This window comes from Lathyrus oleraceus, chromosome 4 (assembly GCF_024323335.1).
Source record: "Lathyrus oleraceus cultivar Zhongwan6 chromosome 4, CAAS_Psat_ZW6_1.0, whole genome shotgun sequence".
Taxonomy (NCBI): Eukaryota; Viridiplantae; Streptophyta; class Magnoliopsida; order Fabales; family Fabaceae; genus Lathyrus; species Lathyrus oleraceus.
In genome coordinates, this window is record NC_066582.1 from 61,184,123 (window position 1) to 61,208,600 (window position 24,478).

Genomic DNA, 24,478 nt, shown 5'->3' on the forward strand with positions numbered 1-24,478 from the left:
CTCTACCACACATTGATATGTTGGTAGACAATACAGCTAAATTCAAAGTCTTTTTGTTTATGGGCGGATTTTCCAGTTATAATCAAATCAAGATAGAACCTGAAGATATGGAGAAGACCATGTTCATTACACCTTGGGGAACATTATGTTATAGAGTGATGCCTTTCGGTTTGAAGAATGCTGGTGCAACATACCAGAGAGCTATGACCACTCTTTTTCATGATATGATGCATAAAGAGATTGAAGTTTATGTTGATGATATGATTGCAAAATCAAGTGATGAAGAAGAATATGTTGAGCATGTTGAAATTATTCCAACGTTTGAGAAAATACAAACTCCGCTTGAATCCCAATAAATGTACTTTTCGTGTTCGTTTTGGTAAGTTGTTAGGCTTTATTGTCAGTAAGAAGGGTATTGAAGTTGTTCCTGCCAAGGTCAAAGTAATACAAGAAATTCCTGCGCCCAAAACTGAGAAGCAATTTAGAGGTTTTCTCGGCCGCTTGAATTATATCTCATGATTTATATCGCATATAACTGCCACATGTGCACCTATATTCAAGATTTTTCGGAAAGATCAGTCTTGTGATTGGACCGAGGATTTCCAGAAAGCTTTTGATAGTATCAAAGAATATCTGCTTGAGCCTCCGATTCTATCTCCGCATGTTGAAGGAAGACCCTTGATCATGTATTTGACTGTGCTTGATGTGAGTATGGGTTGTGTTCTTAGTCAGCAATATGAATCGGGAAAGAAAGAATATGAAAATTACTACCTCAATAAAAAGTTCACTGACTGTGAGACTCGGTATTTTATGCTTGAAAAGACATGTTGCGCATTGGCTTGGGATGCTAAGCGTCTGCGCCAGTATATGTTGAATCATACTACTTGGTTGATATCCAAAATGGATCCAATCAAGTACATTTTTGAGAAGTTTGCTTTAACCGAGAGGATTGCCCGTTGGCAAATGTTGTTATTTGAGTATGATATTGAATACCGGTCTCAGAAAGCTATCAAAGGTAGTGTCTTGGTTGACCATTTGGCTCACCAACCTATTAAAGATTATCAGTCAGTGTAGTATGATTTTCCTGATGAAGAGATTTTGTACTTAAAGATGAAATATTGTGATGAACCATTGCTTGAAGAAGGGCCAAAACCTGGTTCCCATTGGGGCTTGGTATTTGATAGAGCTATTAATTCGTATGGTAATGGCATTGGGGCAGTGATTATTACTCCTCAAGGCACTCATTTTCCGTTTACAACTAGATTGACTTTCAAGTGTACAAACAATATGGCTGAGTATGAAGCTTGCGTTATGGGGCTTGAAGAGGCCATTGATCTCAGAATCAAATATCTTGACGTCTATGGAGATTCAACTTTGGTTGTGAATCAGATCAAAGGTGAATGGGAGATGAATATACCCAGTTTAATACCATATAGAAATTATGATAGGAGGATTTCAACTTTCTTTACAAAGGTTGAGCTTCATCATATCCCTCGAGACGAAAACCGGATGGCAGATGTGCTTGCAACATTGGCTTCTATGATTATGGTGAAATTTTGGAATGAAGTTCCCAATTTGACGGTGATGCGTCTTGATAGGCCAGCTCATGTGTTTTCTGTTGAAGAAGTTAAAGATGAAAAGCCATGGTATTTTGATATCAAGTGTTTTCTTCAAGGCAGGTTTACCCGCCTGGGGCATCTTTGAAAGATAAGAAGACTTTGAGATGATTATCTGATAACTTCTACCTAAATGGTGATGTGCTTTACAAGAGAAACTTATATATGGTTTTGTTCAGATGCGTGGATAGGCACGAAGCAGACTTATTGATGACTGAAGTCCATAAAGGTTCCTTTGGTAATCATTCCAATGGACATGTTATGGTAAAGAAGATGTTGAGAGTAGCTTACTATTAGATGACAATGGAATCTGATTGTTGCAAGTTTGTAAAGAAATGCCACAAGTGTCAAATCTATGAAGATAAGATTCATGTTCCTTCGACACTTGAATGTCATTTCCTCTCCATGGCCCTTCTCCTTGTGGGAAATTGATATTATTGGCATGATTGAGCCCAAAGCTTCAAACGGACATCATTTCATTCTGGTGGCTAATGATTACTTCACAAAGTGGGTTGAAGCGGCATCGTATGCAAATGTAACCAAGCAAGTTGTTGTAAGGTTTATCAAGAATCAGATTATATACCGATATGGTGTTTCAAGTAAGATCATTACTGATAATAGATCGAACTTGAAAAACAATATGGTGGAAGCTCTTTGTAAAGACGTCAAGATTGCACATCATAATTCTTCTCCCTACAAACCTAAGATGAATGGGGCTGTTGAAACTGCAAATAAGAACATCAAGAATATTATTCAGAAGATGGTTGTGACATACTGAAGGAGAAGAGCGATCCAAAATGCAGCGGAATTTAAAATTTCTCCTTTAGTGATCCTTACGAATGGGCATGATCAGTGATAGAATCGTTACCTCTTGTGGCAATTGTAACCTTTGATGAAGATCTATGGAGCGATCACGAACGTTGAACGATGACAATGCCTCTACTCATCCCACACGAACGGATTCCTTAAATCTCAGTGCTAGATGCTACGAATGAAGGCTTTGAGTGAGAGAGAGAGAGAGAGAGAGAGAGAGAGAAACGAAATTGCAACTCCACAAATGCTTATACACAAGGGTTCTATTTATAGAACCACTTGTGTTGGCTGCAGGCTAAAAATCCCACTCAAGTGTATGTGGCCCATATCTTATAATATGCCAAAATCACTTAAGCGATGGTACCTTACCATATTTTGTATTCTACTTAAGTACACTGTACCTTACGACGTTCTACAATTCACTTAAGGGCACCGTATATTATGGTATTCCTTAGTTACTCTATCTCTCATCAATCCGTCCTTTTGTGTGTGACCCTATAGGTTTTCGCGGCATTGGCAATTATATAAATCACGTATTTAACATAATAAACAGTGAGCAGTATCTAGCAACATATCACTGCTACCCAAGACACGAAAATGTCATGTGATCTGACAAATCCTTTTGTGATAATACTTATGTGTACAATTACCCTTTTGTCGTTATGTCTATATTGAACACAAGGCATAGACCGTGTCTTCCTTGTCCAGTTCAATATTGGGCCCATAGACATTTATCCTGTTACGCAGAATGGGCAAATTCCTTCTAGGTCACTCATGTCCCTTAGCATGCTTCATGGAGTACCCATCAACTGTCTTTAGGGTCATCCAGTTACGGACAATGTTTGATCAGCAATAAGGCACTCGACTCTACATCTAGAGTCCATAGTGGTTTCAGGTCGAAGGGTGTTATCCACCATTATCACCATGAGAATAACTTATGAGACTTTGCATAACATTCTATATAGTATTCTCATAGCGGGTCAATCCAGTATAAATATTACTCTTAATATTCGTACCTATGTTTAAGACTTGATAACTCCTTATCCATGATCCATGAGATGTGATCATCAATCTATATACATTATAGTCTTAATGCTTTAATGTTATCCCACTTCACAATAAATCTCGACTACGGATACTTTAAGAATAGTGTCCTTATTTTTAATGTGATATCATGATTAAGTCACACTTGATACATTAAACGGACTAGCTATTCTAGATACTTTATTAAACAAACATAATAAGGAAAAAGCCTTTTATTATTAATAAATAATTCGATACAAGTACCAAAAGTATTGGCCTCTAGGGCTTACACCAACAATATCCCACTAGCACTAGAGCCTATCAGGCATACCCCTAATGCCCATAGATCTAGTATGGTCATCATGCTTCTGCTGCCCATAGATCTAGTGGGTCAGCAATATTGTCAAGTGTAGGTACTCTGCATATTTTCACATCTCCTCTATCTATTATGTCTCGAATGAGGTGATAACGCCTAAGTATGTGTTTGGATCATTGGTGAGATCTAGGTTCCTTAGCTTGTGTGATAGCACCATTGTTATCACAATAGAGACCAATGGGATCCACAATGCTAGGAACTATGCCAAGTTCACTAATGAACTTTTTGATCCAAACAACTTTCTTTGTTTCACTTGAGGCAGCAATTATATCTTGCTTTGAACTTTTCCAACTCACAGCGCCACCATTTAAGCAAAACACATAACCAGATTGCGATCTAAAGTCATCCTTATCTGTCTAGAAGCTAGCATCGGTGTATCCAATTACAGCCATCTCTTCCTGACCTCCATATATCAAGAATGAGACCTTAGTCCTTCTCAAATACTCAAGGATATTCTTGACAGCTACCTAATGAGCATCACCAGGATCAGATTGGTACCTACTCGTTGCACTTAAAGCATACGAGATATCTGGTTGAGTACATAACATGGCATACATGATAGATCCTATTGCAGATGCATATGGAATCTTATTCATGTGATCCATTTCTTCCTTAGTTGAAGGGGATTATGTTTTTGATAGACACAGGCCATGTTGCATAGGTATGAATCCTTTCTTGGAATCATGCATATTAAAGCGTCTCATCACTTTCTCTATGTACGTACTCTGACTTAGGCCAAGCAGTTTTTGTGATTTATCTCTATAGATTCTGATTCCTAATATATAGGCTGCTTCAACTAGGTCCTTCATAGAAAAGCATTTCCCCAACCAAGACTTTACTTATTGCAGGGTAGGGACATCATTTCCAATGAGTACTATGTCATCTACATATAATACCAGGAAAACGATCATGCTCCCATTAACCTTATTGTAGAGACAAGGCGCATCTTTGTTCTTGATGAATCCATATTATTTTACTGTTTCATCAAAACAAAGATTCCAGCTTCTAGAAGCTTGCTTAAATCCATAGATTGATCTCTGTAACTTACATATCTTTTGGGCTTCTTCTAGTATGTCAAATCCTTCAGGTTGTGTCATGTACACATCCTTAAGAAGATTCCCATTAAGGAAAGCAGTTTTGACATCCATCTGCCATATTTCATAATCATGATATGCAACGATAGCAAGTAAAATCCGAACAGATTTAAGTATTTCAACTAGTGAAAAGGTTTCATCATAGTCAACCCTATGAATTTGGTTATATCCTTTTGCAACCAGTCTTACCTTATAGGTATGTACCTTACCATCCATGTGAGTCTTCTTTTTGAAGACAAACTTGCATCCTATAGGTTTAACTCCTATATGAGGCTCTACCAAGGTCCAAACTTGGTTTGTGTACATGGAATCCATTTCAGATTTCATAGTTTCTAGCCACTTCTCAGACTCGGGACCCGTTATGGCCTCTTGGTAGGTCACAGGCTCATCTTGATCCATGAGTAAGACATCACCTTGATCAGTTATGAGATATCCATATCTCTCAGGTAGGTGACGTATCCTGCTTGACCTACGCTTGTCTTGTTCTACTTGAGCAGGTTGCTCTTCCACAACTACTTTGTTTCCTGCTCTAATTCCTCCATAGGTGTATCAATGCTTTGTGATTCTTGAATTTCTTCAAGCTCTAATTTCCTCCCACTTATTCCTTTGGAAATAAAATCCTTTTCTAGGAAAACTCCAATTCGAGCGACAAACATTTTGCCCTCAGAAGGATTGCAGAAGTAACACCCTCTTGTTTCTTTAGGATACCCTACAAATAAGCATTTGGCAGATTTGGGCTCAAGCTTAGTTGAAATTTGTCGTTTCACATAAACTTCGCAACCCCAAATCTTCATGTAAGACATATGTGGTTTCTTACCACTCCATATCTCATATGGTGTCTTCTCAACCTTTTTGGATGGAACACGGTTAAGTGTTTAATCTGCTGTCAATAGTGCATGTCCCCAAAAGGAGTTTGAAAGATCGGTGTGACTCATCATGGATCGGACCATGTCTAACAGGGTTCGATTTCTTCTCTCAGATACCCCATTCCATTGGGGTGTTCCAGGAGGAGTAAGTTGGGATAGGATCCCACACTCTTTCAGATGGTCATCAAACTCTAGGCTTAAATACTCACCACCTCGATCTGATTGAAGAGTTTTAATATTCTTACCTAGTTGGTTTTGTACTTTATTCTTGAATCCTTGAACTTTTCAAAGGACTCTGATTTGTGTTTCATTAAATACACATAACCATATCTTCTAAAATCATCAGTAAATGTGATGAAGTGCTGAAAACCTCCTCTGACTGGTATGTTCAATGGTCCATATACATCAGTATGTATGACGGCCAAAAGATCATTAGCTCTTTCACCTTTTCCTGTGAATGGAGACTTTGTCATCTTTCTAATTTAACAAGATCTGCATGTCTCATATGATTCATAATCAAAAGAGTCCAAGAGTCCATCTTTATGGAGTTTGGAAATGCGTTTCTCATTTATGTGGCCTAATCGACAATGCCAAATGTAAGTTGGATTTAACTCATTAGGTTTCATCCTTTTAGTTTTAATGTTATAAATAGGAATTTCAAGATCAAGGACATATAGTTCATTGTTCATTTGTGCAGTAGCATAGAATATATCATTCAAATAAATTGAGCAATAATTGTTCTTTATTATAAATGAAAAACCAAACTTGTCCAAACAAGAAATGAAAATAATATTCCTGCTAATTGCAGGTACATAATAACAGTTCTCTAACTGAATTATTAAATCACTAGGTAAAGTCAATACATAAGTTCCTACGGCTAAAGCAACAACCTTTTCCCCATTGCCAACTCGTAGGTCAACTTCACCTTTTGCCAAATCTCTACTCCTTTTTAGCCCCTGCACATTGGTACAAATGTGAGAACCGCATCCAGTATCTAATACCCATGATGCAGAAGTAGATAAATTAATTTCAATAATAAAAATATCTGAAGTTGAAGTCTCTACTCCATTCTTCTTATCTTCCAGGTACTTTGGGCAGTTTCTCTTCCAGTGTCCGGTCTTACCGCAATGGAAGCAGGTGCCTTCCTTTGTTATGCCTCCACTAGGCTTCAAAGCAGCAACAGTGGGTTTGGGTTTGGCAACTTCCTTGCCTTTCCCTTTATCACCCTGCTTGGTGGGTCTTTTGTTCTGTCTCTTTCCATTTCCGATCATCATAATGGACTTCCCTTTTGACTTCAGGTTCTGCTCAACAATTCTTAACATGGCTAGCAGTTCAGGAAGAGATTTGTCCATATCATTCATATTGAAATTTAGGACAAAAATTGACTGAATCTATCTAGAAACGATTGCAAGATCAAATCATTCGCAAGTTCGTTTCCAAGGGGAAAACCCAACCTCTCAAGGTTTTCCATATACCTAATCATCTTGAGCACATGGGGACCTACAAGGGCTCCCTCAGCTAACTTGCCTTGAAAAAGGGCTTTTGAAACTTCAAACCTCTCATGCCTTGCTTTCTCTTGATAGAGCATCTTCAGGTGTTCGATCATATCGAACACTGCCATGTTCTCATGTTGCTTTTGCAACTCTGAGTTCATGGTAGCTAGCATGAGACAAGCAGTTTCATTGACATCATCGACATGCTTCTTATAAGCATCTCTTTCTGCCTTAGGTGCCGAATGTAACACCCTTCTAAAATACCCCAAATATTTAATTAAAATAACAACATATAAATCAGAGTAATCATGCAATTAAGGGTGTCACACATTTCCTTCGCACCATTCGTCATACTATTTAGTCATGCTCATTATTTAACTCAAAACATAAAGTATTGCACAATACGCAGCGGATAGAGATCAAATCGATCATTCAAAACATGTAACATACTACATGTAAACTGGTTCAACAAACATCAACAACACAATTAAAATGTTCCCTCCCGATGTTACATCTATCATAGCATGACCCACTAAGGAGACTACACTAGACTCCAAGCATTAGCTTCTACTCAATCACTGCTCGTTACCTGAAAAATAGTTGTAAGGGTGAGTTCCTCAATCGATATAATAAGCATTATAGAATATAATGTCATGTTAAGTAATTTAACACATTAATCACCCTAATCGTATCACACATTCAGTAACGGCACATCAACTCAAATATCATACTCAATATCAACACAAATCATACTCATGCTCAATGCCAACACAACACATGTATAACATTGGAATACATCCATTCATATTATACACTACACATATATTATGCAATGAGACTCCATGCATGCGGTACCGACTATTCGTGAACATATAGTTCAACTTCACCGACCAAATCCAGGTACGGCTACCAAGCTCACCAGTCCCACTCATTTGAGACCTAGTGACTCACATCACTAATTCCTCACCATGGGAATTAGCTACCACCCCAAGGGCCATGCTATGCACGCTAATTCACCTAGCATGCAACATCAAAAACAGTCCAAATGACTAACATCACTAATTCCTCACCATGGGAATTAGCTACCACCATAAAGGCCACATTATGCACGCTAATCACCTAGCAATGCAACATCACAACAATAATCCACAATGGACCGATGCTCACTCTCTAAGCCATAAAACAGTCCATTCGCAACATATGCATAACATACACATTCACAACATTATGCATACCATCATACATTATCAACACATGTATCAACACATCATATCATGTCAAATAATTAAACACAGTATTAGCACACTCTACTAATACCTACACTGCTCAAAACAGCGGGAATTAATCCCTACTATATCACACACCGATATAGGCAACCATCAATTAGGCACACAACATTTAAATTAACAATTTTTCCACTCTGCAACAGTGTTAACCGGTTAACGCCCTGGGTTAACCGGTTAACGCAGCACAAACACACTTTCTGGCAAAACGCAACAGTGTTAACCGGTTAACGCCCTGGGTTAACCGGTTAACGCAGACAAAACAGCAGTTTTTCACAATTTATAACAGTGTTAACCGGTTAACGCCCTGGGTTAACCGGTTAACGCAAGACAGAAAGCTGTTCCTGCGCTAACACAAAGCAGAATGCAGAATTCTCCGCATTTTCCGCCGTTGGAGGACTTCCGGACCTCCGATTCTGATTCCGTAAAAAGCTACACGTCCAGAAATTTACGACACACACCATTATCGATTTAATTACAGTTTTCACACAACTTATTCATCACAATTTCTCAGCATTCCAAATCCCAATTAGGGTCAATTCAACGGTTTATCACTACCCATTACATGCTAACCCATAATACCCATTAAACGACGATAAACCCCCTTACCTGATTAATCCGGCAAATCTTTGAGCTTCAAGCTTTCTCTTCTCCAACCTTTGCCCTTGCTCTTCCTCTTTGCCCTTTCTCCACTTTCCACTTTTCAGCCGCTTCTCTGTTTCACGTAAAACTCTTTTTACCAAATGGGATTCTTTTTCCTTACTTCACACTTATATATTTTCCAATAATTATTATTCCAAAATAATCATAATAATAATCCAATAAATTCCAATTATTTAATTAAATTAATAAATATAATATTAATTTAAATCAAATAATTATCTTATTTTTATTGGGGTGTTACACCGAACTAGGAGGTTCCTCTTCAAGAATAGGTTTCTCCAAGACATACAACTTTCTATCATGTTTGAGGACAATCCTCAGATTTCGGTGCCAATCCAGAATATTTGTCCCAGACAATTTTTCCTTGTCAAAGATTGATCACAAAATATTGTTAGAGGTGTTTATTGTCATGGTAATCTACATGAAAATAATGAAAATATAAGTATCAATAACATATTTAATTAGGCCTTTAATTAAATATCCTCCCACTATTTTATTCAAAACAAATGACCCTCACCATTTGATTCGGAAAATCCCGTTGGAAGATTTTCTAGTGAGTCGAGATCCATATTTCACTTTGTTTTAAGTCTGTGTAGGCGGATTACACAAAACTAGGTTATTTAGGTAGGAACTCCTTCCAATTGTATCTAATACAACTCTCGAATATTTTAGTTGGGTGAATAACTCCTTATTCCAATCCATCACATGGATCATTTCCAACTCTTGCTTCTAAACATATATAATCTTATTATAATTTGTTTTGTTAAGTTTGACCCATTGTTTTAGCAATTGCATATAACAATCATCCCATCACACCTTAATAATATAGAACATGCACCTCGCGTAGGCGAAACCTACATTATTCGATACTAGTCTTGATGAGTGCTAAACTTGGAAAGCATAAACTTAATATTTAATTTGAGGGGATTTGCAATTATTCTGATCTCACCGGCTTATTTATCATATAAATCGTCTCTCACATGCATCAACATACATTCACATGCATCAACATACATAATGAAACAATTATGGCCCCTAGCGCAATTGTTCTCCCAAGCCAATGAGAGAACCTAAGCTAACCTAATAACGATCTAAGCTTCTCCAAGCAAGATCTTCAAGGTTGTTCTCTTTTGATATTGAATTCTTCTTTTTCTTCATAACATTACATTACATAAAAGAAACTCGTTTTACATACGAGGGAGTGAGATGAGAAAAGAAGTTACATTAAGAGATTAAAAGAGAGGCACGACACACAGGTCGTATTTCAAAAACCCAAAATAAAATAAAGGAAAACTAAGGGCATAACTGATCACCACAAGACAATAATAATAAACACATTATTATTATTAATTTTAATTCTTTTAATTAATTAAAACCAAATTAAATTTCGGCGACCGATCACACTACGCAGAGTTAGCCGGGGGTCCGCTGCCCGGTCAGCGGGACGGGGGTTCCGCTGACCGACCAACGTACGGTGGTCAAGGGGGCAGCGCCCCCTTGCGGGGTTGAAGGGGCAGCGCCCTTGGCCGGAATTTTTAATGAACAATTCATTCGAAATCGACATTGTTTTTCGCATCAACACTTGATACTATAAAGCACAACTCTTGCGTAGTCACAACCCTAATCGCATAACTCTTTGACAACACAACCCTTGTGCCGGCATTAACCCTAATGCACCAATTTCAAACCGTCAAACACACCTCGATTGTTGATTCAGTATGATTGATCAACACATCATTGCTTCACCATACTATTGTCGGATCAAGAAATAAACAACCATTGATAGCCCAAAGGAAAACAACCATTAAGTGTTTGAATGAACGAAATAGAAACAATATATCATATATACCGTATTTTACATCAAGATTACTTATATCATATATATAACTTGATCGATCTCAATTGCATAACCTATGGACGATCGATGTATCGCTGCTTCACCATACTAATGTCGGGTTCCGAAGCATAGTCAACATCAATCATCCAAATCATACACACATGATGCCAAATTTAATTACTCGTTTATTCTTTGATTCATTCTGTCTTTTAATCGTATTAATACCGAAAATATAGAAAATAAACAGCTATCAGATGCATGGTTTCGGAAGTGGCCCTGATACCACTGAAGGAGAAGAGTGATCCAAAACACAACGGAATTTAAAATTTCTCCTTTAGTGATCCTCACGGATGGGCATGATCAGTGATAAATTCGTTACCTCTTGTGGCGATTGTAACCTTTGATGCAGATCTATGGAGCGATCACGAACATTGAACGATGACAATTCCTCTACTTAGCCCACACGAACGGATTCCTTCAATTTCAGTGCTAGCTGCTACGAATGAAGGCTTTGAGTGAGTGAGAGAGAGAGAGAGAGAGAGAGAGAGAGAGAGAGAGAAACGAAATTGCAACTCCACAAATGCTTATACACAAGGGTTCTATTTATAGAACCACTTGTGTTGGCTGTGTAAGACCCCAATTTTGTCCCTAAGATCCCTCATGGCATCATATCATTGGATAGCATAGCCTCAAGGATCCTTTAAGCATCTTGGCTTCCTTTCCCTTTGGGTGGGATCTCCTTGCGAGTGGTTTGAGATCACCAGGCATGCTTGCATTGTATATCATTGCTTTTCTTGTTTTAATCACTAACCAAAAGCACAAAAATATGTCTAACATTTTGTTTTGCAGTCTAAGCAAGCACAGGTCAAGCACCTCATGAGCATCAGTTGTGCAAGAGATGGTGGTATTTTCTTGAGAGGAGGACCACATGATATCATATTGAGCTTATATGAGCTAGGGTTCATTTTGAAGCAAGTTCCCCAAGTGGCAAAGGCTCAAGTTCATTCAAGCATGTCAAGGTCATCTGAGGACCAATATAATCAACTGTGCAGTCAACTAAGGGCTTTGAGGTGTGGGAAATGATTTGAGACATCCCATTCATGTTCAAACAAGTACTATTCATCATGTTAAACATCTATCTTGAAGATTTTGAAGTCATAGCAAAAGTTTCCAAAAATGGAAAGTGACCTGTAATTTCAAGTTTCCAAAAATGACAAGTTTTTGGTTCACATTCAACTTGACTTTCCAACATCAAAGAAGCTTCAAAAGAATTTTTGGTGAACATGAAAGTTAAAGATATTTCTCTCCTATTTTCAAAAAGTCCTACATCATGTCCATCTGATAATTCGTTGAGAAGTTATGGCCAAGAGATCACAAAGCATACATGGAAGTTCAACATAGCATAACTTTTGATTCAAAACTCCAAATTGGTCCACTCTTTTTGCAAAATGCTCCTTGTGACCAAGACTTTCCAAATAAATCATTGCCTTACATGAAAAAAGATCACATGACCACTTGTTCATACATGTACATTTTGGAGGGAAAATTGGTAATTCAAAATTGGATGATCATACAAGCCAAATACCATTTCCATGATGATTATTGAATGATTTTGAGTGAAATGCCAGCTTGCATGGCACTCTTCACGTGTGGATTTATCATGCTACCTCACACTTGCAATTTTTCAATTCACCTTATTTCTCACTAATCATGTATTAACCAATGCTTAATTATAATTTCAGTGTGATTAACAGGTGGTATATAAGCTAAATCATAACTGAATTTTCAGGGAGAAGCATTTTCAGATCTGAAATTTTCCATTCCCTCCAAAAATTCTCTCTCTTTGAAATCAGATTTTCTTCATATAAACCTGTATTTTCTTTGCATAATCTTGCTCACTGTGTATCATTGAGTAGAAATCCACCTTTGGTTTGAAGAATACAGTGCAGATTCAAGCTACACAAGTGCAAACTCATGAAGATGGAACTAGAAAATTGAGCTAGATCCAAGCTGTTTCCATTACCAATTCTTGCACGAAGCATCAAGGCACGCATAGAGGAGTGGATCTAGAGCTCCATAGCATCTAAGGACACGAATTCGATCACTGCAAGTTCCAAGTAAGTGAAATTCGATCATCACATTTTGCCAATTTCTTGCCATAGACATGTAGATCTTGCTTCACTGATGATGCTGATATAATTAGATTTTGATTTGGTTGAATAATGAGCTAGATATGTTGATTTAAAGTTTGGTTGTTGAAAATGTTTTCGTTCGATCCATAAAATCCATGAGGTTTCAGGCTGTTTGAACATGATATTCTTGATCCTCATTGAAAGAGCTTTCGATCCATATGCGTTTCGCGTGATTCTGGAAAACTTCTTGATGTCTCCGCCGTGGATACCACCGGAGAAGACGACCGGAAACACTGTTCCGGCCGTCTGGTTCAGCCTAGGGTTTCTGCTTTGAAACGCTGCGTTTCAGTATGTGAACGCTTGGAACCTTGCGCGCATCAGTTCAATTCTTGGCAATGCGCTTTTGATTTTATTTGAATTCTATTTTTTCCTGGCCTGGCGTGCAAGGGTTCGATTCCTTCGCCATGCATTTTCTGATTTCCATTTGAATATCCTCGTTATCCTTTAGCGTGTGAGTTCGATACCAGGCTTGTGCAATTTCCTGAATTTCACTTGTGAATTCTCATTTACCTTCCATGCGTGGGTTCGAGCCATGGTTGTATGCATTTGCTGATTTCATTTGAAACTTCATTTTCCCTCCTATTTTCCATATTATTTCATTATATTTCATTTTATTTCGTTCAACTTCAAAAATCCATAAAAAATAGTAGGAATGTCCAATTTGATCTCAATTTTTTTTTCACATTCTTGTTTTGATCTCTAATATTTTATAGGATTTATTTCAGGATTTGTTGATTGCTGGATTTTTAATTGTGAAATTTTGTTTGAACCTTGTTGCCAAATTGATATGTCATGATAAATGCTTTGTGAAATGCTCATTGTTTATCCAATTGATCTAAAATTTGGCATGCTTAATCCTCACATGTGATATGATTTTTGAGCTTTTGTTTGGGATTTTTATCATATGCTATCACTGTTTTGGACACATGAACATGTAGTGTGACAATTTGTGTCACATTTTGTGCCTTGCATTTGTGCATTTTCATTCACCTATCATTTGAGCTCTTCTGGATCTAATTTTTTGCATGATGTTTGTGCATAACATGATGAGTTCACATAAAAAGTTTCATGATCATTGGATGCTTTTCTATTTTGATTTGGATTTTCTAACTTGGATGTCCATTTTATGCACCATTGTTTGCCTTTGCTTCACATTGATCATTTGATGCCTTTACCTTGTGAATTGATCTTGGTCCTTTTGAGGACATTTTCTTAATTGTTTGAATGTACAATATATAAAAGATTGACTTCTGTTTTGATCATTTGGTTTGGTTTTGAACCTAGTCTTTGTACTAGTGTTTTGTACATAAACTAATTGTGCTTTGTGTTTCAGGTTTGGACATGTAGCTTTGATGATTGGTTTGGTCTCACTTTGTGAGATACAAATGATTTGAATTCTAACACATTGTTGTTTTGTAGGATTCTAAGTGATAGGCTTGAGCTCATTGCTTCATTTGATTGCTTGATCATTGCTCATTGACTTATGTAGCAGTTGGACTGTTTATCTGTTTGTTTTCTATCTGAGATATTAACTGTTTAAGCTTTTGTACAGGTACATTAGTTGCTAGCTTTTAGCTCTTGCTTGAGCTTTGGATTGTGGTTGATACACCACTTAGGTAGCCACTCTCTTACTCCATGTAGTCTGGAAGTCCTGTCACCTTTTTGGCAGGCATTTTGGCTGAAGCCCTTCTTAAGAGGCTCTAATTTTGATTGTTTACATTTGTGCCAAAGACCTCTAAATGAGGCATGTTACTTGTTAAGTCCTCCTAAGTGAAGAGGCAATTGACAGATAGAAGGGATTAGCAATCAATCCCCTGTTATTCAGTGAGTCGTTCATTATGCTCGCACTACGTGCTGATGCTCTTGAACAAGTACCTAGGATCTTTGTATAGAGTCAGTCAAGTGGAATAGGGTCCCTCTTTCTGGATCCCCACACTTTATTTGATTCAAGCTCACCCAGGCCAGGGTTAAGAGCATGAGGTCTCATCCTCATTTCCATTTTCATCAGCTTCACCCTAACTCTCAATGTTAGTGGTTAAGAGCTCACAGATCACCATTACAGTTTGGCTTGTTTGTCGAGGTTGATATGACCCCTCTTGACTAAAGCCCGCCTATTTGATTGAGCCTCTTGTTTGTATATAGAGTGTGATGCATTGTTTGCTTGATTGCTTTTGCTCATTTGTTTGTTTTGAGGAGTTAGATGTAAGTCCATCTATTGGCATTCTGTTTCCTGTTTGTTTTGAGGAGTTAGATGTAAGCCCATCTATTGGCATTCTGTTTCCATGTTGTTATGTTTGGAGTCGGATCTAAGCCCATCTATTGGCATTCTGTTTCCAGTTTTGTTGTTAGGAGTTGGATGTAAGTCCATTGATTGGCATTCTGTTTCCTCTTTATGTGGTTCTCTTATGAAACTGGCTTATTGCTTATACCTTGTGTTGCCTTATTCCAAAGGAACTTACTTGGATCATCTCTATGATCTCGAGAAAGGAACTCCTATTTGTGGTTTTATTTCCTTAACCCTCACCTCTTGCATGCTTAACCTTGATCCTTTTTTCATCCTTAACCCAAACCAAAAACTTTTGTGCAAACATTTGACTTGTTTTCAACATTAGAAACCTAAGCCGTAGGCTTTTGATTTTCAAACTTTATTTTCATAATACTCATTTTGAATTGAATCTTTAAATCAACTTTGACCATTTTTGTACATACTTCTAATTGGTTAATGCAACCCACTCAAATGTGTTTCTTTGTGGCTCCATGCCCACTTCTTAATCAAATTTTTCATAACCTTTAGCTATTAGGTTTGAGTTATCTTTGTGGTAGATATAATACTCACCTTTGTCCTTAGTGATCGAATTGTAAGACTTCCATGCTTATTATAGGGTTAACCCCTCACTAGCATGTCGAAGCTATTCTCACATGGTGGACTTGTGGTTTTTCAGGTCGAGTTTTCTCCCTTTGATAACAAAATACCTTAAGGCTTTTGGACCAATCAATCCACTCACTGTTTTGAAATCTTTTACCCGAACTACGGGGTTTTGATCCTTATCTTTCATGAGAGGGTACGTAGGCAATGGGTTAATCCATCCAAACATAAAATGTAAATAAACTTGTATATTATTTTCTCATCTCTTCAATCATGTTTGCACAAAAACTTTCATAACAATAACCTGTACAACAAGCGTGAAAAGGGCTCCCTAGGAGTACCTAGGATGTTGTGGGTGCCTAAACCTTCCCATGACATAACCAACCTCCTTACCCAGATCTCTGTCTTTTACTAGTTTTGTGTGTAAAACTTTATAGGTTTTTGTTCGCTTTCTAACCATTCCTTTGGATAAATAGAAGTGCGGTGGCGACTCGACTTTGTATGATTTACCTTGGATTTAGTTAATATCTCCAATGGTAACGAATACACCGCTACAGAAAAATGGCGACTCTGCTGGGGATAAAATCTCCCTAGTGGAATTGCCAACTTTTCACACTTGTTGTATTATATTGTTATGACATATTTTTGTGCAATTTGGGATTACTGTATTGTTTGTAATGATTGAATTACTTGATATATCAATTGCTTGCTTGCTTGGTGATCTCTGTGAGATGAGTTCTATACCCGAACTCGAGTGCACTTAGGATAGGAGAATGGCGTAGTCTCGTTGACTTGTGTGGAGTTATTCCTTAGCAAGTTGACTTGCGAGTCCATTCACTTGGTGGAGGTCATGTTGGATCAATAATGTCACACGAGTAAATTGTGGTTAGAAATTATTCTTTCAATATAGACCATAGAAGCCAAGGATCGTAGTTTACCAAGCCCATCTTGGCCTATTTTTAGGACGTAGTGCGGAGGTCGTTCAAATGTAAGGTTTGATGCGATTGTTACGCGATACTACACTCATAAGAGTCTCTCTTGAGAATATTTTTGGAATACGAGTATTCGTTTCTCCGATAATATCCGAAAGATGGGATGATGAGTATGGGAACCTCTGGTAGAACATGTTCGGCAGGTTTAAACCATAGTACACTCCCTTTGGGTGGTTCTCAACCGAGACTCCATGCTCGTGACTCACAACAAACCCGTGATTCATGGTTGATCCGTTCATACATCCTTAATATCAATGGAACTTGGGTGTCGATAAGGTGTAAACCATAATCCACCAAAATGGATGATTGATATTAAGGAGGGTTGAACCGTTCATATATCGTTAATATCAATGGAACTTGGGTGTTGATAAGGTGAAAACCATAATCCACCAAAATGGATGATTGATATTAAGGATAATATGAGCCATCCCATGACCTTTGTCTGGTGTGCTTTGCTTGATCCTTGAGTGTGATTGTTGCATTCATGCATTCATGCATCCATCTACATCCATATCATCAGATAAAAAGAAAATTTTCAAGGAACTTAAGGGGTTTATTTGCAAAATTTTCAGACAAATGGAAAGACAAAAAAGGCATATAAAGAAGTACAACTTCAGACAGCCCGATCTGAAAGAGTTAAGGAATCTGACATCCTATGTACTAGATCCCTTGGGTTTCAAAGCTTGTTTCGGGAAGCTTCTTCCTCTCCTGACTACTCAGGTTGATGAAGGGTTGATGAGTACGTTGGTGCAGTTCTATGATCCTCTGTACCATTGCTTCTCTTTTCCGGACTTTCAGTTGTTGCCTACCCTTAAGGAGTACGCTTATCTGATGGGTATACCGATTTTGGATCAGGTGTCGTTCAGTGGCTTGGAGAGTATTCCTACTTCTCAAGAGATAGCTGACCTGTTGCACATAGATGAAGCCCTGATTCGTCCTCATATGACGACCAAAGGTGGAATTCAAGGTCTCTCTTCTGAGTTCCTCATTGCTCAAGCTACTGTTTATGGGAAGGCCATGAGTGAGGATGCCTTTGAAGCCATATTTGTACTTCTCATCTATGGATTGGTATTGTTCCCCAACATCGACAAGTTTGTGGATGTGAACGCTATTAGGATCTTCTTTGCTCTTAATCTCGTTCCGACTCTGTTGGGTGATACCTATGTCTCTTTGCATATGAGGAATGCAAAGGGTGGTGGCGCTATTGTGTGTTGTTTGCCTCTGTTGTATAAGTGGTTTATTTCTCACTTACCTCAGACGGTCGCCTTCAAGGAGACCAAGGGATGTCTACGGTGGTCCACGAGACTTATGTCTCTCACTAATGACGATATCTCTTGGTATAACCGTGTATATGATGGTGTGTAGATTATTGACTCTTGTGGTGAATTCTCTAATGTGCCTCTTCTTGGTACATGTGTTGGGATTAGCTACAACCCTTTGTTAGCACGTCGTCAGCTTGGGTTCCCCCTAAAGGATAAACCTAATAACATTTTGTTAGAGGGTGTGTTCTTTCAGGAGGGTAAAGATCCCCAAGGCCTGAAAGCCAGAATGGTTCGCGCTTGGCGCAAGGTCCATAAGAAAGGCAAGAATGAGTTGGGTCCTAAGAATTGCATTGCTTTGGAGCCATATACTGCTTGGGTAAGGAAGAGAGCATCTGAGTATCTCATGCCTTACGATTATCCGAGACCTACACCTTTGGTTGTGGATGGGCCTTCAACCCTCCCTAACCAAGGAGTAGAGGAGTTGAGAAACGAAGACCTATCACGTGCCTGGATCCGTGAAAGGGAAGAGTTGCTTCAGCAGATTAAAAAGAAGGACGCTCTGATCGAGTTCCTCGAGCATCAGGTCATTGATGATCCTGACGATGCATGGACTTCTCTACTTCCTCAGTCTTCCAAGTTCTGGAAAAGGAGGTATGACCGACTCGCCAAAGAGAAGGCGGATATGGAAGCAGCCTACGAGAGAGAGGTGAAGAGGCTTCGTGCAGCTTATCTTCCGGTGTCCCGAGCTTTTAGGGATCCATAGAATGATTATTTTCCTTTTCTCTTGTAATGATTGACAATGTTGTACTTCTTTTCTCTGATATATTGGATGAGATATTTCCATATGCGATAAAATGCTTAATATTTCAAAGTTTGCAAATAAAACCCTAGAGTTCCTTTGAAATAAAAACAAATCATATGCACAAGCATTTCATGCATCATATGCATAAGCAGGTTTTGTTCCGGTCTCCTGTCCTGTGATCTGACTCTGTGCTCTTCATTTATTTTGAAGACAAGCTGACTCACCGGTACTACACCAGAGCCAACTCTTACAGATTGATGGATCATCTAGAGCAAGAGAACCGTGAACTCAAGGAGGAAGTCGCCAGACTGAGTGCTTTAATGGAATCGTTTTTGGATGCTCAGAGCCAGTCGTCTCCAACACCTTCAACTCCTCCCCAGAGGACAGTCATCTCTGAGATTGTTTCCTCTACTGTGCCTGTTGCCAGTGCACATTTTACAACAGCCATGTCGTCCGGGTTTCCGTGTGGGATGCTCCCAGCTTTATGCCTGATATTCTTGCACCAACGTTTGCTTCGATGTCAACATCTAGCCCGGTCCTTGTTGTTCCTCCTCCTTGTAGCACCTCAAATTTGCACCTATCATTATGCATACATTTTCATATTAGGTCATAGCATATCATGATCCATTGCATAGCATTGCATTGCCTCTTTTGCCTCAAGTGCAAGCCAATCAAGAAATTAGGTCAAACTGATCAGGAGATCAGTCAGTCAATCAAGCAAAGGTGTTTCTCAAGGAACCAAGGCCCTAGGGTTTGTCCAACAAGTTCACATGACTTGGTGGTCCATTTGAAGTGTTCAAGGCAAGGGTTGAAGGCTCAGAGGTCATCAGTTCACACACAGACAGTCAAAAACCCTAAAAAGTCAACAGTCAGTCAAAGCAGTGGATGGTGGCCATTCTTGTGGAATTTGGGCACCATGATCAATAATCAAGAGTTCATACAACTTGGGACATCATTTGAAGTCAAGTTTTCAAGGAATTAGGGTTTGGAAATCATCAGTCAATGCACAATCAGTCAAAAACCCTAAAAGTCAACTGTTGGTCAACTGTCCATTTAATCAGTGGTTTGATGATTGGATTTGGTTTGAGAGAGCTTATTCATGTCCAAATAGTCATCATACATCATGCCAAACACCATCATGGAAGAATTTGAAGCCAGATCAAAATTTCCCAAAATGGAAACTGGGCCTGTAACTGAAACCTGCCATAAATGGAAAGTCTTGATCCTCAAACTTACATCTTGATACAAGCCTCAAATGAATTTTTGCCCAACATGAAAGTTGAAGATCTTGTTCTCCCATTTCCAAAAAGTCCAAGAACTCTCAATTCCCATGTGTGGTTGGCAAGTTATGATCGAATCGATTTCAGAAATTCTTGAACTTCAAAGGGCCATATCTCCCAAACCGTTTGGCCAATTTTGGTGGGGTTTTTTCCTACAAGTCACATTTGATCCCCTCTTTCCAAAAATATAAGTTTCATGAGCCAAAACCTCACCAATCAAAATGGCATTTTTTGACCTATCTCATTTAAATGCAAGTTTGACCAATGTTTGACTTTTTGATATAAACATTTTTCTAACATTTGGCCAATTGGAATAGCTCAGAAATATCATTTAGAGTGTGTTTGCAAGCTCAAATTATGCAGTACATGAGGCCATTGCTTGATTGCTTGAATTGTAAGAAAAGTACAATTTCACCATACTTGTCCATACCATCCACCATGCCTTGCCTTGTACTCTTAAGAACAGAAAATTTAGAGGCTATTTGCTGTCATTTTGAACACATTATTAGCAGCCTAAACCAACAGAAGAGCCATCCTTTGCTTGCTTGGATTGAGGGAAGGAAGTACATGTTCTCACCAAATGCATCTCATGAACCATACTTGTACCACTCTCACAAGGCAGCAGAATTTTTCCATCATTTTCTGTCTTGGACAAACACATTTTGGACAGCACCAAACATATAGAAAATCACTCATCCAATAGGTGATTCACCTTACTTTGGCCATTTCAAAAAAAAACTGTCAAGAGAAAGCATGGCAAAGACCAAACAGCAGACCTTGTGCATGTTCCTGCTGTCATTTTTGAATTGCAATTGCCTTACCACAACCACATAACAGAACTTCATTCATTGAAAGATCATTTTGGCCATTTTCCTAAAAATCCCGTCCAAGACTCCAAAGTGAGAATGCCTTGCCCAACCACAAAACAACACCAAACAGAAATTTCTGAACCTAGATTTTCTGTCATGAGGAACCAATGACAGCAGCACCATCCAACACAACCAAACTTCTCATTCTTGGCCATTCGAAATTTTCTGTCAAGGACACCCTAAAAACCAAACCCTGCAGCATCCAAGAGCAACTCCTCAACAGCAGGCATTCTTTTCTCCAAAACCTGTCAAAGGCCAAACCACAAAAACAATTTCTAAAAGCATGATAACCTGCTAGCAACCAACATAACAGCTGACCAACCATTTCACTGAGGCAAAAAGACTTCATTCTTGCATATTCCAATTCTTCTTGTCCAAGAACTCAAGAAGACCCAAACCCTGCCCTGCTTTGATAACAATATTTCCTCATTTTGCAGTCAAACAAACCTTGCTAGTAACCTTCCAACAGCAGGCTTTTCATGATGTTTTCCATCATTTGAAACACCGCTAGCATCCATCCAAACCTGTCAAACTCCAAACCCATTTCACTCATTCATTCAAACTCACCTCACTTGCATTTACCAAATCATCCCAAAACTCACAAAATGAACTAAGCCTGGCTTTGATACAATCCAAACCTCACTTGCTGTCATGAAGTAGCAGCAGCCTCCAACCAACTTCCCATTCTCTCAAACTCCTCACTCTTGGCCAAGATCATTTTTCTGTCCAAACACAAAAGAACAAAACCAGCCTTGCCAAAAGCAACATGAGAGAGCAGGTTATGGTCATTTTCCTGTCACTATGAACCAGCTACAGCCAACATTTCACAGCAAAAAGCCTTGGTTCTCATGCTCTAAGAATCCCATTCTTGCACCTTTCAAAACCTGTTCCAAAAAACTCCAGGGAGATTAAACCTGGCTTTGCTTAAAGCTGCATCTAAGCATCATGTTGAAATACAACAAACCAACATAACCAACTGAAAAAACCATTGCTCATTCACATTCTAAAAGACTGCATCCTTTTGGCATTTTCTAAAACACAGTCCAGAAACTCCACATAACCAAGCCAAGGCATCTTCATCATACATCAAGGCCTAGCTAAGGTGCAACTGTTTCACTTCCAAATAGCCAAACAACATCAAGAACACAACTGTCCTTCAAAAATAGGTATGGATTCGACCTCCCTCTTTTGTCAAATTGGTACATGTTTTTAAAAGGTCTTTCTATGCTGGTTGTCATGATGCTTTTACTTTTTTGAAATGGATGTGTATTCATGAAGATGTGGTGAAATGAAGTTTGATGCTCAAAAATGTTTCCATTGATTTCTTGTTGTGTAGCTCAAATTAATGAAAACCAATGTTAGGATGTTGTTGTGTGTTGTTTGATGATTACAATGGTGTATTCAATTGACATTTTTGGGAGAAATTGAGAAACTCGATTTTGGAAGAGGGATGATGATGTGAAACCCTAGGTCATTGCATTTGCCCAGATTTTCCCCCATTTTCGTGCTGCATGGCTTGACCCCCTCATCCAATCAAAACATTTCCTTTGATGCCCAAAACGACTGTGTTTGATTAAGTGGATCATGGAATTACAACTTTGCCATTCTTGCTTTATTAATCCAAATTAATTTCACATTTTAATTACCCATCTTACAAAAATCATAAATGCTTCAATTTTAATCCAATTGGAATGGGATTTTTTGTGTTGTATTCATCATGATCTCTAATTTTTTATCATTATTTTTCCAGAATTTTTGGATGAGTGGTTTTTAAATGTTGCTAGGGTTTGTGACATGTGACCAATTTTTGTACACTTTGCCAAAACCTTTGTGAAATGATGATACTTTATCCAATGGCTCCCAAATTTTTTGTGCTTAAACTAGACACATTCATGGTGATTTTGGTGTAGAGTTTGTGCATTTATCATTTGTGGTTTGTGAGTTATGATTTTTTGAATTAGGGTGTGACAATTTGTGTCACACCATTGATGTCCAACTTCATGATTTTCATTACCGTGCTTCCTTACAACCAAATGACCCCAAATTTTGCACGAACCTACTCTTGTATGTCTAGTTTACATGTGAATTTTCTTGGAATTATTTGTGGCATTTCCTAATTGTTTGAGATTTTCTCCCCTGCCTAGTCAATTGTTGACCTTGTGTGACACTTGTTCCCATTTCATTTGTGAAATTCTCATACTTTATTGGATGGACATGAAATTTGACATGTGATAACTAGACATCCTCATCTTTGCCATGGTTTTGATCACATTCATTTATCATACACCATTCTTGACTTATGAATTTTCTAAGTTGATGCATGTTTGGTTGACTTCTTTGGGCATGTTCAAAATTGCTTTGACTTTCTGATTTTTATTGACTGCCTTCCACTTGTCCAAATGAGATGAAATTTGACATGCTTACCATGCTATGTGTTAGGATTGATCATGATTTATTTGGTGATTTTTGGAAAATGTTTAGATTGCTTTTGAGTTAAGTCTTGCTGTTGACTTCTGTGAGCTTCTGTTTGCCATGTTTTGACCTAAATGGTTCATGAAATGATGATGATGATTGATATGAGTGTGAATCCAATTGGTTTTGTTTCCTAATTGTTTGAACATGATTTTGGATGCTTAACCCTTGCTGTTTTGACTTTCTCATTCATCTTTGACCCTAGGCTTGCCCTAGTGGTCCTGCTACTCACCTTTGAGTTTGTGTTTTCAGGTTGACCATCAAATGGCCAATTGAGACCAATTCTTTTGATTGAGCTTGCCTCAAATACCATGACTAAATTGTGTTTTGTAGGTGGCTTGGCTCACATGCCCTAAGCCTTGTGCCTTGCACGTCCATGTGCCTCTAATTGACTATTGGTGTCTGTTTCTTTCTGCTTTGTCTGAAGTGGTATACTAACATCTGCTTGACTGTTTCAGGTACTTTAGTTGCTTAGTTCCTTGTGAACTTTTTGCTTTGCTTTGCTTATATAAGCAATTTGCATTGAGGTATGTCTCTTTTACTTCATGTAGTCTGGAAGACCTGGCCTGTTACTTGGCCAGGCAACTGTCTGAAGTCCTCCTTAAGAGGCAATGTTTGTGGATGTTTAATTTTGTCCTTGCATAGAGTCAAAGTCCTCCTAAGTGAAGAGGCAATTGGT